This window comes from Oncorhynchus masou, unplaced genomic scaffold (assembly GCF_036934945.1).
Source record: "Oncorhynchus masou masou isolate Uvic2021 unplaced genomic scaffold, UVic_Omas_1.1 unplaced_scaffold_871, whole genome shotgun sequence".
In the NCBI taxonomy this organism is placed as follows: Eukaryota; Metazoa; Chordata; class Actinopteri; order Salmoniformes; family Salmonidae; genus Oncorhynchus; species Oncorhynchus masou.
The window spans coordinates 40403-60283 of NW_027015171.1; the positions used below are offsets into that span (position 1 = coordinate 40403).

Sequence of the window (19881 nt, forward strand, 5' to 3'; positions counted from 1 at the left end):
GGGTGGGATGATGGGTGGAGCTGCAGTGTTTGAGGGAGGTTGACTGGGCGCTGGTGGTTTTGGAGGTGGGGTGGGGGCGGGATCGGGGTGGAGGGGTGAGGAAAGCTGTGTCGAGGGGAGAGCACCGGGGGAGGGCTGGGGACTGGGGCGGGGGGAGAGGCTGGCGTGGTAGTTGTCTTGTCCTCATGCGATCGTGCGTTTCCTGCCGTGACAGAATAAAAGGAGACATTTTAGAACACTTAGAGAAGATAAACCACATGGCTCCATTACATTTATATACTAACGTTTACACACCTAATCTGTCTTCAGCAGGGTTTCATCTGAACAGGGTTTCAAAAGTAATGTTTAGGAAATATATATTTGAACTGTTGTGCTGCTGTTTTGACAGCTCAGATGAACTTGAATGATGGACAGGGTATTCAGAAACCCCTCAATGGCTTCCTAACATGGTAATGAATATTCACTGTATCAAAACTAATGGGCAAAAATGTTCTAGAGTGAAAATCTAGCCCTCAAATTAATCTCTTACTTTGCTGACTGACAACAATCAGTTAGAATGGCATTGGAAGTATTAGAACAGTTTCATCGTTACTGTGTCACTCACCTTCTTCAGAGCAGCGAGGACCAACTGCCTCCGACCAGGTGAGATGGTTCCGTCCCTCTCCTTCCTCTGACCAGGTGAGATGGTTCTGTCCCTCTCCTTCCTCTGACCAGGTGAGATGGTTCTGTCCCTCTCCTTCCTCTGACCAGGTGAGATGGTTCTGTCCCTCTCCTTCCTCTGACCAGGTGAGATGGTTCTGTCCCTCTCCTTCCTCTGACCAGGTGAGATGGTTCTGTCCCTCTCCTTCCTCTGACCAGGTGAGATGGTTCCCTCTCCTTCCTCTGACCAGGTGAGATGGTTCTGTCCCTCTCCTTCCTCTGACCAGGTGAGATGGTTCTGTCCCTCTCCTTCCTCTGACCAGGTGAGATGGTTCTGTCCCTCTCCTTCCTCTGACCAGGTGAGATGGTTCTGTCCCTCTCCTTCCTCTGACCAGGTGAGATGGTTCTGTCCCTCTCCTTCCTCTGACCAGGTGAGATGGTTCTGTCCCTCTCCTTCCTCTGACCAGGTGAGATGGTTCTGTCCCTCTCCTTCCTCTGACCAGGTGAGATGGTTCTGTCCCTCTCCTTCCTCTGACCAGGTGAGATGGTTCTGTCCCTCTCCTTCCTCTGACCAGGTGAGATGGTTCTGTCCCTCTCCTTCCTCTGACCAGGTGAGATGGTTCTGTCCCTCTCCTTCCTCTGACCAGGTGAGATGGTTCTCCTCTCCTTCCTCTGACCAGGTGACCACCAGGTGAGATGGTTCCGTCCCTCTCCTTCCTCTGACCAGGTGAGATGGTTCTGTCCCTCTCCTTCCTCTGACCAGGTGAGATGGTTCCCCTGCCCAGGTGAGATGGTTCTGTCCCTCTCCTTCCTCTGACCAGGTGAGATGGTTCCGTCTGTCTCCTGCCCCTGACCAGGTGAGATGGTTCCGTCTGTCTCCTGCCCCTGCCCAGGTGAGATGGTTCCGTCTGTCTCCTGCCCCTGACCAGGTGAGATGGTTCCGTCTGTCTCCTGCCCCTGACCAGGTGAGATGGTTCCGTCTGTCTCCTGCCCCTGACCAGGTGAGATGGTTCCGTCTGTCTCCTGCCCACTGACCAGCTCCCACAGCTGTTAGACAATCAATCAAATGTATTGATAAAGCAGTTTTTAGATCAAAGGAGTGAGAATAAGGGGTTTTACATTAACCCGGCCTGGACTCCAGACAGCAAGCAGAGGCACACATTAGCAAAGAAAAACTCAACATCCAAAATGGCACCCTATTCACTACACAGTGCACTACTGTTCACCAGGGCCCAGGTCAAAACTAGGGTACTATTTAGAGAATCGGGTGCCATTTTGGACACCCCACCTACCTGTCCCCTGGTCCTCCTCCTCAGCTTGACCTTGATGGAGATCTGAGTGTCCTCCAGCCTCTGTCCGCTCAGCCACTTCCTCCCAACCGCACCTCACAATCACATCACATCTTATTTACAGTGCAGTTATACACGGCAACACACTTTACAGTACATGACACAGATACAAATAATCAACATGCTAAATATGAGATTCAGAAAATAACTAGAAACCCCAAAGGATGCGTTAAATAACTGTCATCCCCTCATACCTCTCCTCTCCAGACACTCCCCTGTTCCTCCTTCCTCTGCTCTCCCAGTGTGTGATGTCAGCTGCTGCTCCCTCTTCTCCTCCATCCTCCTCTCCGTCACGCCGTTCTCTGCCACAGAGCATTCTGGGACGGCACTCTCCTCCCGGGGTGTCGTGGGGTGGTCCGAATCGTCACTCGGGCGACCATGTCACCGCTCAGGACAACAGAGGACGATGAGAGGTTAGTGACCTCCGGTTCGGAGGTCCGAGGGTGGGTTCTAAAGGGAGCTGTTCCACAGTTGACCGTTGCTTTGACGCTGGGTGGGGTGGAACTGGGGTGTGAAGTGGGGGTCATAATCTGGGGACTCAGGGAAGGGGGTGCCGTGTGAGTTGTGTGCTGCTGGCCTTCACTGCTGCTCTGGACTAGTAGGAGGGGTGGAGGTGAGGGTGTAGGGAGAGCGTCAGGGAGAGGACTGAGGAAAGTCATGTAAACACCTCCATTACGGTCCACAGTCTGGGTCCCCGTCTCCACCTGTGTCTCTCCTCCCTCCGTCTGCACCCCCACGTCTCTGAGACTGCACCTCCTCTCCTCCTCTCCCTCCCTCCCCCGGTCCTTCCACCCCTCCACCAAGCGGCCTATGCCCAGCTTACAGGCAGCGGCCATAACCTCTTCTTGTTCCATGGTGCCCTCTCCCTCCAGCTCTCCGGAGTACAGGAGATCCACCAGCTTCAGCAGGGTCTGGGCCTTCACAGCCTGGAGCTTGAGTGGCCATCTCTGCCCAGCCGGGAGGGGGGATGACTGGTTGGACAGGGCATTGGACAGGTAGGGGCTCAGGGCAGCCAGGATGCAGCTGTGGGCCGGGACTGACAATCCTGTGGGAAGAGAGAAATGTGACATCATTAGCTACATTTATAATGCAGGTTAGGAAATGTGATGAAGGCCTAATGGGGTTTAGGTGTGAAATAAGGGCATGTGGAAGGAGAGGAAGAATGGCAGTTGAATTTGATTGATCCCTTTACTATCCTCAATCTAAACCTCATTATGTCTCCCCAACTTACATCAATCATTTGGGTACTTTACAACATTTCATTACTGTCCCTCCCTCCCTCCCCCTCTCACCATCAGTCTATAGCAGGGTATCACAGTAGAGACCAGTGGAGGCTGGTGGGAGGAGCTATAGGAGGACAGGCTCATTTTAATGACTGGAATAGAATGGACGCCAATGTGGTTTCCATGTGTCTCACACCGTTCCATTGATTCCAGAGTATGTGAACGGAGCGGGCCCAATGTGACTGGAAGGTGGAGCGAGGGGCCCAATGTGACTGGAAGGTGGAGCGAGGAGCCCAATGTGACTGGAAGGTGGAGCCCAATGTGACTGGAAGGTGGAGCCCAATGTGACTGGAAGGTGGAGCCCAATGTGACTGGAAGGTGGAGCCCAATGACTGGAAGGTGGAGCCCAATGTGACTGGAAGGTGGAGCCCAATGTGACTGGAAGGTGGAGCCCAATGTGACTGACTGGAAATGTGACTGGAGCCCAATGTGACTGGAAGGTGGAGCGAGGGGCCCAATGTGACTGGAAGGTGGAGCCCAATGTGACTGGAAGGTGGAGCCCAATGTGACTGGAAGGTGGAGCCCAATGTGACTGGAAGGTGGAGCCCAATGTGACTGGAAGGTGGAGCGAGGGGCCCAATGTGACTGGAAGGTGGAGCGAGGGGCCCAATGTGACTGGAAGGTGGAGCGAGGGGCCTGGAAGGTGGAGCCCAATGTGACTGGAAGGTGGAGCGAGGGGCCCAATGTGACTGGAAGGTGGAGCGAGGGGCCCAATGTGACTGGAAGGTGGAGCGAGGGGCCCAATGTGACTGGAAGGTGGAGCGAGGGGCCCAATGTGACTGGAAGGTGGAGCGAGATTCCCAAAGGCTGAAGGGTCGGCCTTCTCCAATTCCTCTCCAGTAGTGCTCCCTTCACCAGCTCAGGGCCGCCCGGCCCAGCATGCATCTGTAGTCTACTTGTGTGCTGCTATAGTCCCTTGCTTCAGCTACTGTCATGAAGTTCTCTAAATATTGTCATAAAGAAGCTGATCAAACACACAGGTGCCAAATCAAGGTGACTTACAAAGAGGAGGACCAAGAGCAAGAGAGGAATGACGTTCTGCCCACAACTAATGAATCATTGTGGAATCTGAAAAGACACATATCCCCAAAGCATGATGGGGTACTTACTATGTGCACATGCTAACAGAAAGAGGGTATCTAATGAAGTGTGTCACTGTAGTGATGTATTTATAAACTACAAATCACTGTTGGGTAAGGGCTTCTAAGTAAGCATTTCACGGTAAGGTCTACACTTGTATTCAGCGCATGTGACAAATAAAGTTTGATTTGACATCTCTTAAAGGTTTAGTTCATTTTCAGTCTATTATCTACACAATAGGCCATAACTGATTTTGGCCAAACAGTCCTGGCATATCCCCACGTTCAAAGAGCTTTCCATTTGGATTGCGTTATTCTGCCTAAAAACCTTTAGGCCTACCTATAGAAATGTATAAAACAACTCTGCCCAGCCTGGCAAGAGTGGCCAAAAGGGTGTTTATCATCCCCAGTGGCTCTGCAAGTGTGGAGAGGATGTTCTCCCCTGCTGGTCTGCTCTCCAGGCACCATCACATGGGCCTGAAGCCACCATCACATGGGCCTGAAGCCACCATCACATGGGCCTGAAGCCACCATCACATGGGCCTGAAGCCACCATCACATGGGCCTGAAGCCACAGACCGGCCAAACTCAACATTCTCAAAAGGCTCTAATAAGTCATTTATCATTTCATTTGTACTTAATACTCAGTAATTCACAGCCGATATGCACAATTTATAGACTATAATTATTTAATACAACAAAATGTTTAAATGCTTTATGTCCATACCAGCCTATTGCATCACACTCGCAAATGCTTCACAATGTATTTCTATGTAGGCTATTGCCTTGAAATAATAATATAGCCGAATTCATTCATTTCCGTTCCTTCTTAGGTGGCCAGTCTGACTCCTGACCTATTTAGAGTGTTTATATGACATGTAGCCTATTTCAAATGTTTATTCAAATACTTTTCATTTAAATCCACATGGTTTGGTTTCAATTCGTAAAAACCAATAGGTAGGTCCAGGTAGTCACAACAATAGATGGATGTTGGTTAAATTGTGATTTTAACGAATGGAACGAATTTGGAGCTGCAGCTTGTTTTTCTCCTGTGAGAGCGGAGTGGTTTTTAGCTGAGCAGTAGGAAAGGACATGGAGCGCTGAGCAACATGAGAGATGAGCAGTAGGAAAGGACATGGAGCGCTGAGCAACATGAGAGATGAGCAGTAGGAAAGGACATGGAGCGCTGAGCAACATGAGAGATGAGCAGTAGGAAAGGACATGGAGCGCTGAGCAACATGAGAGATGAGCAGTAGGAAAGGACATGGAGCGCTGAGCAACATGAGAGATGAGCAGTAGGAAAGGACATGGAGCGCTGAGCAACATGAGAGATGAGCAGAAGGAAAGGACATGGAGCGCTGAGCAACATGAGAGATGAGCAGTAGGAAAGGACATGGAGCGCTGAGCAACATGAGAGATGAGCAGTAGGAAAGGACATGGAGCGCTGAGCGCAACATGAGAGATGAGCAGTAGGAAAGGACATGGAGCGCTGAGCAACATGAGAGATGAGCAGTAGGAAAGGACATGGAGCGCTGAGCAACATGAGAGATGAGCAGTAGGAAAGGACATGGAGCGCTGAGCAACATGAGAGATGAGCAGTAGGAAAGGACATGGAGCGCTGAGCAACATGAGAGATGAGCAGTAGGAAAGGACATGGAGCGCTGAGCAACATGAGAGATGAGCAGTAGGAAAGGACATGGAGCGCTGAGCAACATGAGAGATGAGCAGTAGGAAAGGACATGGAGCGCTGAGCAACATGAGAGATGAGCAGTAGGAAAGGACATGGAGCGCTGAGCAACATGAGAGATGAGCAGTAGGAAAGGACATGGAGCTCTGAGCAACATGAGAGATGAGCAGTAGGAAAGGACATGGAGCGCTGAGCAACATGAGAGATGAGCAGTAGGAAAGGACATGGAGCACTGGAGCACTGAGCAACATGAGAGATGAGCAGTAGGAAAGGACATGGAGCACTGGAGCACTGAGCAACATGAGAGATGAGCAGTAGGAAAGGACATGGAGCGCTGAGCAACATGAGAGATGAGCAGTAGGAAAGGACATGGAGCGCTGAGCAACATGAGAGATGAGCAGAGGAAAGGACATGGAGCGCTGAGCAAAATGAGAGATGAGCAGAAGGAAAGGACATGGAGCGCTGAGCAACATGAGAGATGAGCAGTAGGAAAGGAAATGGACAAGCGCTGAGCAACATGAGAGATGAGCAGAAGGAAAGGACATGGAGCGCTGAGCAACATGAGAGATGAGCAGTAGGAAAGGACATGGAGCGCTGAGCAACATGAGAGATGAGCAGAAGGAAAGGACATGGAGCGCTGAGCAACATGAGAGATGAGCAGAAGGAAAGGACATGGAGCGCTGAGCAACATGAGAGATGAGCAGTAGGAAAGGACATGGAGCGCTGAGCAACATGAGAGATGAGCAGTAGGAAAGGACATGGAGCGCTGAGCAACATGAGAGATGAGCAGTAGGAAAGGACATGGAGCGCTGAGCAACATGAGAGATGAGCAGTAGGAAAGGACATGGAGCGCTGGAGCGCTGGGCAACATGAGAGATGAGCAGTCATGGAGCTGAGCAACATGAGAGATGAGCAGTAGGAAAGGACATGGAGCGCTGAGCAACATGAGAGATGAGCAGAAGGAAAGGACATGGAGCGCTGAGCAACATGAGAGATGAGCAGTGGAAAGGACATGGAGGCTGAGCAACATGAGAGATGAGCAGTAGGAAAGGACATGGAGCGCTGAGCAACATGAGAGATGAGCAGAAGGAAAGGACATGGAGCGCTGAGCAACATGAGAGATGAGCCCATGGAGCGCTGACAACATCAGTGAGCTGGAAAGGACATGGAGCCAGCAACATGAGAGATGAGCAGTCTCTCCATCTGCTCCCTGATTGATTCCATCCCCCTCACCATCAGTCTGTAACAGGGTATCACAGTAGTAGACTGCAGTCTCTCCATCACTCCCCTCCTCCCTCACCATCAGTCTGTAACAGGGTATCACAGTAGACTGCAGTCTCTCCATCACTCCCCTCCTCCCTCACCATCAGTCTGTAACAGGGTATCCCAGTAAACTGCAATCTCTCCATCACTCCCCTCCTCCCTCACCATCAGTCTGTAACAGGGTATCCCAGTAAACTGCAATCTCTCCATCACTCCCCTCCTCCCTCACCATCAGTCTGTAACAGGGTATCACAGTAAACTGCAGTCTCTCCATCACTCCCCTCCTCCCTCACCATCAGTCTATAACAGGGTATCACAGTAGACTGCAGTCTCTCCATCACTCCCCTCCTCCCTCACCATCAGTCTGTAACAGGGTATCACAGTAGAGACTGTTGTGCTTCTGTCTCTGTAGTTCCTCCAGGAGCCTCAACTCAAAGCCAGGCAGACGGTACCTCCACATCTTCCTCTTCTTGGCCTCCACCCTGAGAGGGAGGGTGGGTTGGGGGAGGGGTATTGGGTAGAATGGAGAGGGGGGATAGAGTGGTAGAGGAGACAGAGGAAAAATGGATGTGGGGAGAAGGGGGGGGCAGTGGGTAGCAAGGAGAGAGGGATAGAGTTGTGGGGTTTAGAGGATAGAAAGGGATGTAGGGAGAAGATTTAAATGACTGCAGATCGTTCTGACGGTATACAGCATTTGACGAAGTGAAACAATGGTAAAACCGGATTTTCATTAATTGTCTCAAAATGTCGTGCTTGGAGAAGACTGGGCTGAAAAGACAAGGTGTGAAGTTGGTTGTGAGATGCTACGGGCAGCAACAATGTCATACTTGTTTGGACCAGACAGCATCAGATAGATGGCCTGCACGTAGAGAGACAGAGGGGCGCTGTTTCGCTCGCTCGGATGCTTTCTCCTGTGATATCCATTCAGCCTCTTGCGAATTGAAGGAAAATTATGAAACACAGAAATACGAAAATGTTACATTTTTTCTTGGGTAATCCTGGCTTCCCTTGACCTCCATAAATACACACCACCGGGGTGAGTGGCTAGTACTTTACATTCGGGACTCTTTAGTCATGTATTAGTTCACACATTCGTTTCATGACGAGAATAACAAAAAGTTCAGCTATTCGTATCACTTGTTAGTCAGTGCTTTTGCTAGAAAAGACAGCTTGTTCCGTTTGAACGCTTGCAAGAGCCGTGCAATTCAAAGCGTGTTGTGGGCGACCTCCACTTAAAAGACACACTGACAATAGGCCTACAATCAAAAACACAAATGTTAATGTGTTGCATTAGTGCACATTAATTTCGTTTTCAAACAACTGCAAGTGTGGTACAGCTTTCTATGTAATTAGTTTAATATGTATAATTTTCAGCACACTCGTGCCGGGGAACTAGAAACGAAAGTCTTGTGACGTTAGATAAATGTGTTAGCTGGACAGCTAGCTAATGCACATGCTTACCTTTTCGATGCCAGTCAGGGCCTTTTCTTATCTAGTGACTTGCTTTCTCAAAAATCAGAATATCGCCAACCAATTTGTTTCAAATAGTTAATGTTGACATATTCCCGAGTTGATCGATTCCCACAACGTGGTCAAATTCACGGACTGACGTCACACTTCAGAAAGGAGTTCTCATCAACGTCAAAATCGCGAGGGGCGATCGTGCGTGTTCATGGGTAGTTAACGTGGGAAAAGCCAAGACTGCACATTCGAATCATGGGGTCTTTTCGGCGCGTCGTTGATTTTTATTTTATCTTTATTTAACCAGGTAGGCTAGTTGAGAACAAGTTCTCATTTGCAACTGCGACCTGGCCAAGATAAAGCTTAGCAGTGTGAACAGACAACACAGAGTTACACATGGAGTAAATTAACAAGTCAATAACACAGTACAAAAAAAGGGGAGTCTATATACATTGTGTGCAAAAGGCATGAGGAGGTAGGCGAATAATGACAATTTTGCAGATTAGCACTGGAGTGATAAATGATCAGATGGTCATGTACAGGTAGAGATACTGGTGTGCAAAAGAGCAGAAAAGTAAATAAATAAAAACAGTGTGGGGATGAGGTAGGTGAAAATGGGTGGGCTATTTACCAATAGACTATGTACAGCTGCAGCGATCGGTTAGCTGCTCAGATAGCACATGTTTGAAGTTGGTGAGGGAGATAAATCAACGTCTGTCGTTCCGCACTCAGCTGAAGAGCCATTTGATCTGATCAAGAGCAAACCTGTTGAAATCTTCAGTTCAATGTTGAAAAGTATTCTGTTGACTTTAGCCAATCAGAGGCGTGCGTTAGTTCACCCATTGATTTCAGGGTCTCAACACTGCATGACACCGTATGATTGATGTTTGTGTTTATGAAGAGTACAACTGTACAGGGACAACTACTGACATTTACTGCAACACATGCATTTCTCAAATCACACAGAGCTTGAGAGAAAAAGTCAAGGCCAGTATTGAAAAAAGCACTTTTTATTTTATTTATTATAAACAGTATTGCTTGTTACATATTCCATTCATGAGAGAAATGTGCAACATTAAGAGCCAAGGCATAGAAGAGATTAAGGTTTTCATCCAGAATCACATTTTAGATCAGCGTTCCAATAATAAACTGTTGACAGAAATTGAGAGTTGGACTGTCTCCTAAATGACCCCCTGTCCCCTATATAGTTAGCTACTTTCACCCAGAGCCATATCAGGCCATTTAGTAGTGTACTATATTGGGAATAGGGGACCATTTGGAATGTAAAATTGATTTTACATTGTGTTTTGCTTGTTTTCTCTATAATTAAAATATATAAACCATAAATGTTTCTCAATTCAAAAATAAACCTGATTGCATATGCGTTCACCCACAATACCTGCAAGACGAATAAACCCAAATCATAAAATATAAAAACAATACATAAAACCAGTCAAATTAACAAATATTTATCTTCTATATATAGTTACATTTGCTTTTTATTTTATTTATTTTTTAAATAGCAACTAGAATCAAAATCAGGTCTTTGCACTTATACAAATCTTGCTAATTTAAATGTTATGCTCCGCCCCTCTTTAGTCCCACTTTCCCATTGGATTCCACTCCCACATCATTTCCTGTATCAGTTCTAGATCATCTCATTCTACGACTATATCTGGTTACAAGGCAACTCATTTACATTTTTCTGAGACTGACCATTTGTAGTGTTGGATTGGCATGAAAATAATCAAAGGAACCAAGAAACGCTTTTACCCTTAGTGTTTAATCTACTGAGAAAATATCTACATCTTACTCTGCACTGAGAATAATAATGTCTTCTACGGTACTAAAGCAACTCTGTCTGGGGGAAACAACCAGCTAAATGTGTCCTCTCCCCTTAGTGTTCTGTGGTCTCCATGGACACCAGCCAGTCCAGCAGGGTAGATGGACACCCAGGCGTAGGTTCAGTAGGCTGGAACACTCCAGTCTGACGTGGAACGTATGGCACTAGAATGGTTCTCTCTGTTCCATATGCAGAGCATCAATCATATCAACTCTATACATTCCATTGTGTTATTATGCGGAACACACACAAAAAAAACAACTGTTCTATACATTCCATTTGGATTCAATGTTCTGGAATGTTGCTGCTAGTGAATGACCCCCATCCCACCTTAAAAACACCAATCAACGAACGAGGCACTCCAGTTAGCCATGAGCCACACAGACGTAGTTGAAGGCGAGCACATATTTACACATTCATATATATAGAGATTTGCAGATTGAAAGAAATGCAGTCACTGGATCAACAATCAAATCTGTGGTTTCTCCCATAGCTTCAGGAGAACCATTAGAACCAGAGGGAGTTGAGAAAGGGGGTATAACAATGACGCTAAAGAGCCACACAGATAGAAATGTATTGAATAGAGCCGAAACGGTTCACTGGTCTATTATACATGGCTGAAAAATCATAGAAATATAATCTGCAGAACAGACGATCAAGAATGTTCTGTGACGCAAGACCCATGTGTAAAATGTTAAAGTGGTCGTCAAGCTACTTACTTCCCCACAACACTGCCCAATGGCACACCAGTGCCTGTCTGACATCACCCAATGATGTCATGTACACTAGAACATCACAACAGATGGCTCTGAGAAGAGAAGTAGTGTTGAGAAATACTCTGTAGTAGAAAGTCACTGCAATAGTGGTGTGTAGTTTGGCACGTGTTCACCACTGTAGTCAGGACCACAACTCCACCATCACACCTCAAACAAAGACCAATGAAACACCGGCGGTAGATCAACAAACATTGATTCTTTGTTGGGAAACAGAAGTTTAGTGGTAATTAGTTATCACAAGAAGAAGAAAAAAACCTTGACTGGAAATCTTCACAATCACTTGTAGAAATGCAGTTTTAACCATTCCAGTAAAAAAAAGGGGGTTTGTCAGTTTAAGTTCAGTTACAGTTTGAATCCCATTCCAACAGTTCCCTTTTGATTAGCTTTGTTACTGTGGAGGAGAACGTTCCCAGATGAAGTCCCAAATGTCCCGATTGTGGTGGGAGGAGTTAGTGTAGTGTTGGGGGTTAGTGTGTCACTGTGGTGGGAGGAGTTACTAAATTAGAAGTGGTCTTATGTCATAGTAGTGTCAACAGGTAGTAGAGGGATGTCAGGAGTCCATAGTGTTCATTTAGTGGCTAAAAGTCACAGTCTAAATAGAGGAATGAGGGAGAGCGAGGGAGGTGAGGAAGGCTGAAGGTCATGCAAGTGGCTTATGTCACAGACCCCGAGAGAGATAAGAGGGAAAGAAGATTAAGAAATTGAGAGGAGAGAGGAAGAAGAGAGAAAGGAAAGAGAGAAAGACACAGAAGGAGAGAGTCCAGTTCTAGTGGAGTCAGTGGTCCCTCAGTGAGTGTCCAGAGGTTCAGCAGGGGCAGTAGGCCGGTAGAGGCTGCTCTCTTCTAGTGATGCACACTATCAGTTTCTCTGTGGGAAGACCAGGACAGAGAGACAGAGAGAGAGAAGGGTTACTACCATGTGCAATATTTGTAGTAAGAGTGCAACTCATTAACCAGCTGTATAAACTTAGAGGATTGAGAGGACACAGAACTTGCTCGTGAAGACAATATCGGTCACAGCCTAAACATCACCAATCAATACATGACACACAGACAACATGAACACACACATCCTAAACATCACCAATCAATACAAGACACACACAGACAACATGAACACACACAGCCTAAACATTACCAATCAATACAAGACACACACAGACAACATGAACACACACAGCCTAAACATTACCAATCAATACATGACACACACAGACAACATGAACACACACAGCCTAAACATTAGACACACACAGACAACATGAACACACACAGCCTAAACATTACCAATCAATACATGACACACACAGACAACATGAACACAGAGACAACATGAACACACACAGCCTAAACATTACCAATGACATGACACACACAGACATGAACACACACAGACAACATCACACACAGGTGACACACACAGACAACATGAACACACACAGCCTAAACATCACCAATCAATACATGACACACACAGACAACATGAACACACACAGCCTAAACATCACCAATCAATACATGACACACACAGACAACATGAACACACACAGCCTAAACATTACCAATCAATACATGACACACACAGACAACATGAACACACACAGCCTAAACATTACCAATCAATACATGACACACAGACAACATAAACACATTTACCAATCAATACATGACACACACAGACAACATGAACACACACAGCCTAAACATTACCAATCAATACATGACACACACAGACAACATGAACACACACAGACAACATGAACACAATCAATACATGACACACACAGACAACATAACACATTAAACATTAATCAATACATGACACACACAGACAACATGAACACACACAGACAACATGAACACACACAGACAACATGAACACACACAGCCTAAACATCACCAATCAATACATGACACAGACGCTTGAAAAGAGATCAAACACACACAAGACAAAATTCCATATGTATACAGACATGAAACAAATGAAACGAACATCAAGACACAAGATCAACAACATACTATATCAAATATACAAATCACCAGCAGAGGGAGCAAGAAAAAAACACCAATACAATGGGGGGGACACAGAGAGGTTAGTTAGGCCATGCGGTTTAGTGAGAGAGGCAGGTGTTCAGTCGGTGGACACACATACCATGCGCTCACATGCAGTGTGTGGGAGGGTGTGGCCTAACCGTCATAAGAGTCCATGAGAGGAACAGAGTCCCGCCTCTCCTCATACAGCCCTCCCTGAGAGGGGGAAGAGAAGGTGGGAGGAAGAGAAAAGGGGGAGAAAGAAAGAACGGGGGAAGAAAGAAAGAACGGGGGAAGAAAGAACAGGGAGGAGGGGAAGAAAGAACAGGGAGGAGGGGGGAGAAAGAACAGGGAGGAGGGGGAAAAAGAACAGGGAGGAGGGGGAAAAGAACAGGGAGGAGGGGGAAAAGAACAGGGAGGGAGGAGGGGGAGAAAGAAAGAACGGGGGGAGAAAGAAAGAAAAGGGGGGAGAAAGAAAAAACGGGGAGGGAGAAAGAAAGAAGGGGGGGAGAAAGAACAGGGAGGAGGGGGAGAAAGAAAGAACGGGGAGGAAAGGGGGAGAAAGAAAGAACGGGGGAGAAAGAAAGAACGGGGGAGGGAGAAAGAAAGAACGGGGGGGAGAAAGAAAGAACGGGGGGGAAAGAAAGAACGGGGGGAGAAAGAAAGAAAAAGAAAGAACGGGGGGGAGAAAGAAAGAAAAGGGGGGAGAAAGAAAGAAAAGGGGAGGGAGAAAGAAAGAACGGGGAGGGAGAAAGAAAGAACGGGGGGGAGAAAGAAAGAACGGGGGGGGAGAAAGAAAGAACGGAGGGAGAAAGAAAGAACGGGGGGAGGGGGAAAAGAAAGAACGGGGGGAGAGAAAGAAAGAACGGGAGAAAGAAAGAGGGGGGGAGAAAGAAAGAACGGGGGGAGAAAGAAAGAACGGGGGGAGAAAGAACGGGGGAGAAAAAGAAAGAACGGGGGAGAAAGAAAGAACGGGGGGAGAAAGAAAGAACGGGAGGGAGGGAGGGAGAGAAAGAAAGAACGGGGGAGGGAAAGAAAGAAAGAAAGAACGGGGGGGAGAAAGAAAGAAAAGAACGGGGGGAGAAAGAACGGGGGGAGAAAGAAAGAACGGGGGGAGAAAGAAAGAAAAGAGGGGGGAGAAAGAAAGAAAAGAAAGGGGGGGAGAAAGAAAGAAAGAACGGGGAGGGAGAAAGAAAGAACGGGGGGGAGAAAGAAAGAACGGGGAGGGAGAGGAACGGAGGAAGGGGGGGGAGAAAGAAAGAACGGGGGAGAAAGAAAGAACGGGAGGGGGGGAGAAAGAAAGAAGAACGGGAGGAGGGGGAGAAAGAAAGAACGGGAGGAGGGGGGAAAGAAAGAACGGGGGGGAGAAAGAAAGAACGGGGAGAGAAAGAAAGAACAGGGGAGAAAGAGGGGGAGAAAGAAAGAACGGGAGAAAGGAAGACGGGGAAAGGGGGAGAGAAAGGAAGACAGGAGAGAAAGAGGGAGAAGAAAGGTGGTGGGTTGAAGCAGAGTGAGAGAAAAAAGAAAGAGAGACGGGTGTGTTCAGAACGAACAATATGAAAACCAGAAAAATCAGATAGAGAGAAGGGGGAGAGAGAGAGAGGGGAAGAGAGAGGGGGGGGTGAGAGAGGGAAAAAAAAGAGAGACAGATGTGTTCAGAACGAACAATATGAAAACCAGAAAAATCAGATAAGAGAGAGAGAGGGGAAGAGAGAGGGGGGGGTGAGAGAGTGTTGATAAAGTGGGTTAGTGTCAGAAGTTAAGTGAGAAATCGTTTGTGAGAAAAGAAGCTAACCACAGTATTTAGTGAGACATGCGAGAACATGCTCTGTGTGTGTGTGTACCTGTGCTGTGTCTTTGTCAGCAGGCTCCAGTGTTCCATCCAGAGTGTTCTTCCTCCCCCTCTGGTCCAGTGTGGAGTAGGCATCTGGAAGACAGCCAAGGCCTGTTAACAGCTGTGTGTTTAGGCGTGTGTGTTGGTGTGTGTGTGTGTGTGTGCAGACATACCTGGTCCCATATCATTTAGTGGAATCATGTCTCGCTTGTCTCCTCCTCCTGACAAACAAACACAGTCACAGGATGAGAGACAGCTAGTGTGGTGGTTATAGTGTGGTGGTTATAGTGTGGTGGTGGTAGGTTATAGTGTGGTGGTGGTTATAGTGTGGTGGTGGTTATAGGTGGTGGTTATAGTGTGGTGGTAGGTTATAGTGTGGTGGTGGTTATAGGTTATAGTGTGGTGGTGGTTATAGTGTGGTGGTGGTTATAGTGTGGTGGTGGTTATAGTGTGGTGGTAGGTTATAGTGTGGTGGTGGTTATAGGTTGGTATTAGTGTGGTGGTGGTAGGTTATAGTGTGGTGGTGGTAGGTTATAGTGTGGTGGTGGTAGGTTATAGTGTGGTGGTGGTTATAGTGTGGTGGTAGGTTATAGTGTGGTGGAAGGTTATAGTGTGGTGGTTATAGGTGGTATTAGTGTGGTGGTGGTGGTTATAGTGTGGTTTATAGTGTGGTGGTGGGTTATAGTGTGGTTATAGTGTGGTGGTGGTTATAGTGTGGTGGTGGTTATAGTGTGGTGGTGGTTATAGTGTGGTGGTGGTTATAGTGTGGTGGTAGGTTATAGTGTGGTGGTGGTAGGTTATAGTGTGGTGGTGGTTATAGTGTGGTGGTGGTTATAGTGTGGTGGTGGTTATAGTGTGGTGGTGGTTATAGTGTGGTGGTGGTGGTTATAGTGTGGTGGTGGTGGTTATAGTGTGGTGGTGGTTATAGTGTGTGGTAGGTTATAGTGTGGTGGTAGGTTATAGTGTGGTGGTTATAGTGTGTGTGGTGGTGGTGGTTATAGTGGTGGTGGTAGGTTATAGTGTGGTGGTAGGTTATAGTAGTGTGGTGGTAGGTTATAGTGTGGTGGTAGGTTATAGGTGGTGGTTATAGTGTGGTGGTGGTTATAGTGTGGTGGTGGTTATAGTGTGGTGGTGGTGGTGTGGTGGTTATAGTGTGGTGGTGGTGGTTATAGTGTGGTGGTTATAGTGTGTGGTGGTGTTAGGTGGTGGTGGTCCCCACATAAACAAATACTGGTGGTTTATAGGTTTTAAGGTTAAGAGCACAGATGGTGGAGGTTATAGTGTGGTGGTGGTAGGTTATATTATGGTTTATAGTGTGGTGGTGTATTTTATAGTGTGAAAATGGTAATGGTTAAAGTGTTGGTGGTGGTATGTTAAAATGGTGGTGGTAATTTGGTAAATTGTGGGTTGTGTCATTAGTTTGGTTGGTGTGGTGGTGGAGAAATTATAGTGTGGTGGGGTCCCTTGAGAAAACCACTGAATACAACCGGATGATAAAGCTGTGGTTTTAAACAAGATATTTTGTCAGAGGTGTGGTCGGGTCCGGTCCAAAAGATGACCTGTGGCAATCAAACATGGATTGGAAAGAAAACACTCAGGGACAATTTTAGACTCAGACACTTAGTTCTGGAGTGGGTCTCAGATATTGGGGTAGACCAAGATGAAACCTCAGGAAGTGTGCAAAATTTGTGTAGCTGTGTTATGGTCTGTCTCACCCTGGCTGTGAATGCGGCAGGGTAATGAGTCTTCATATCCTCCGTTGACCCGGGTGTCTGCAACATTGTGACGGGTTGTAGGTTCATCATTGAAGTCTGTCTTCTTCCAGCCATCCTTCTCCAGGGTCCTTCCTCAACTCCTTATAGCCCCAAATTCTTCCATGTGATTCAGGGAGAAACCAAACTCTCCACGAACGATATCCTATCGAAGAGATATGAAAAACACCTGAGGATTGATTCTAAACAAGAAACCATGTTTCAGTCGTATTATGGAGTTAATTTGGAAAAAGTTTGCCGTTTTGATGACTGAATTTTCGTTTTTTTTGGTAGCCAAACGTGATGAAAGAATATTTTTTGAAAAACTGAACATTTGCTATCTAGCAGTCCCCAAAAACATCCAAAGGTTTTTCAAAAGGTAAATGATTTTATTCCACCCCGGAAAATGGTCAATGCTAGGCTAAATGCCCCAGTCCACCCCAGGGAGGTCAACTACAACCCCCAGTCCACCCCGGAGGAGTGTCAACTACACCCCCAGTCCACCCCGGAGGGAGGTCAACTACAACCCCCAGTCCACCCCGGAGGGAGGTCAACTACAACCCCCAGTCCACCCCGGAGGAAGGTCAACTGGTGGTAGGTTATAGTGTGGTGTCCACCCCGGAGGGAGGTCAACTACACCCCCAGTCCACCCCGTGGGAGGTCAACTACACCCCCAGTCCACCCCGGAGGGAGGTCAACTACACCCTCCCATTTAGTGTGGTGGTGGTGGTAGGTTATACGGAGGGAGGTCAACTACACCCCCAGGTCCAGTTATACCCCGGAGGGGAGGTCAACTACACCCCTCCCAGTCCACCCCGGAGGGAGGTCAACTACACCCTCCCATTCCACCCCCCGGAGGGAGGTCAACTACACCCTCCAGTCCACCCCGGAGGGAGGTCAACACCCTCCAGTCCACCCCGGAGGGAGATATTATCCCTCCAGTCCACCCCGGAGGGAGGTCAACTACACCCTCCAGTCCACCCCGGAGTGAGCAAAATTTTGGAGGCACCCTCCAGTCCACCCCGGAGGGAGGTCAACTACACTTTCTCCAGTCCACCCCGGAGGGAGGTCAACTACACCCCCCCATTCCACCCCGGAGGGAGGTCCACTAACCCTCCATTCCACCCCGGAGGGAGTCCATAAGAGACACCCCTCCCATTCCACCCCGGGTCCTGGTCAACTACATTCCAGGTGCCCCGGAATCTTTCCAGCAATGCAAGTGTTCTCCATTGATTCAGGAGGAGAAACAACTTCCACAGAACTCCAAGAGATATTCCACCTTGAGGATTTTCAAACACTTCCCATTTTCAGTCAGACTGATGGAGAGACATTTGGAAAAACAATTTGTCCAATCCCAGTGAATTTTCCTTTCACACAGTGTCAAACGTGATCAGTAAAACACAAATAAGAAACCCTGAGACATTCAGCCCATCAGAGACTGAGTCTCTCGATGAAAGGATCTTCTGTTCAACATCATCCAGACTGATGAACCTCACTGAAGGGTGCTCAAACATGACACCACACTGACATGCAGAGCAAACATGCTACTACACACACTCACACAAAGCTTGTTTTGATGGCACCAGTCTATCGATGCCTCTCTGAGATGACAGGATTGTTAACAAATGGCTCAGGCTGAGAGCCCAGAACCTCATGAAAGTTTGATTTGCAGTACAGACACCAGTCTCCTCTGGTAAGAGCCCTGAGGCTGGCTTTGACCCCCACCAGGCAGGTATGGATTATAGGTGGGGAGGTTATGTTTACCTACAGAGACAAGAGTTAGAGGACATAGGTTATTTGATAACACAGGTTGGCTCAAAGAGGTTATAGTGTGGAGGTGAAAGAGGGAGGTTATAGTGGAGGTGAGGGAGGGAGGTTAAGTGTGGGGAGAAAGAGAGTGGAGGAGAGGTTAAGAGAAACAGGGAGAGGAAAAACATAAACTGTGGTAACCGAGGTTAAGTCTCTGGTGGTGGAGGTTATAGTGTGGTTCCTTAGAGCTCCAGACATGGCCCTGACCACCCGGTCGTTGCCATAGCTCTGTCATCATGGGAAGACCCTGGTAATAGGTTATAGATCAATGGTATAGGTCCATGGGAGACAGAGAGAGAGGTTATACAACGATCAATTATACCGCCCATACTGAGACAGAGAGATAGAGAATACATACAGATCAATTACCGCTCATACTGAGACAGAGATTGGAGAGAATACATACAGATCAATTATACCGCCATACTGAGACAGTAGAGAGAATACATACAGATCAATTATACCTCCCATACTGAGACAGAAAAAGGAAATTGACATACAGATCAATTATACCACCCATACTGAGACAGAGGAGGAGAATACATACAGATCAATTATACCGCTCATACTGAGACAGAAAAGAGAATACATACAGATCAATTATACCGGGTCCCATACTGAGACAGAGACCAGAGACCATACAGATCAATTATACCGCCCATACTGAGACAGAGAGACTCAGACATACCCCCGGATCAATTCAATTATACCGCCCATACTGAGACAGAGAGAGAGAATACATACAGATCAATTATACCGCCCATACTGAGACAGAGAGAGAGAATACATACAGATCAATTATACCGTTGACCCATACTGAGACAGAGAGGAGAGAGAGAATACATACAGATCAATTATACCGCCCATACTGAGACAGAGAGAGAGAGAATCAATTATAGCCCCAAACTACTGAGACAGAGGACCACGCATACATACAGGTCAATTATCACCGCCCAGAGAACTGGAGGACTCAGAAAGAGAAAGAATACATACAGATCAATTATACCCCCATACTGAGAGAGGAGAGAGAATACATACAGATCAATTATACCACCCCTGAGACAGAGTCAGAGAACC

At 47.3% G+C, this 19881-nt stretch overlaps 1 protein-coding gene and 1 pseudogene across 1 annotated transcript in view; both read right to left on the minus strand.

Annotated features, from left to right (window-relative positions):
- Positions 1 to 19881, minus strand: part of LOC135537906 (protein unc-93 homolog B1-like) — a 71118-nt gene that overhangs the window by 23275 nt on the left and 27962 nt on the right. The window lies entirely within an intron of this gene.
- LOC135537915 (catenin delta-1-like) overlaps positions 9756 to 19881 on the minus strand; it is a 32268-nt pseudogene continuing 22142 nt past the window's right edge.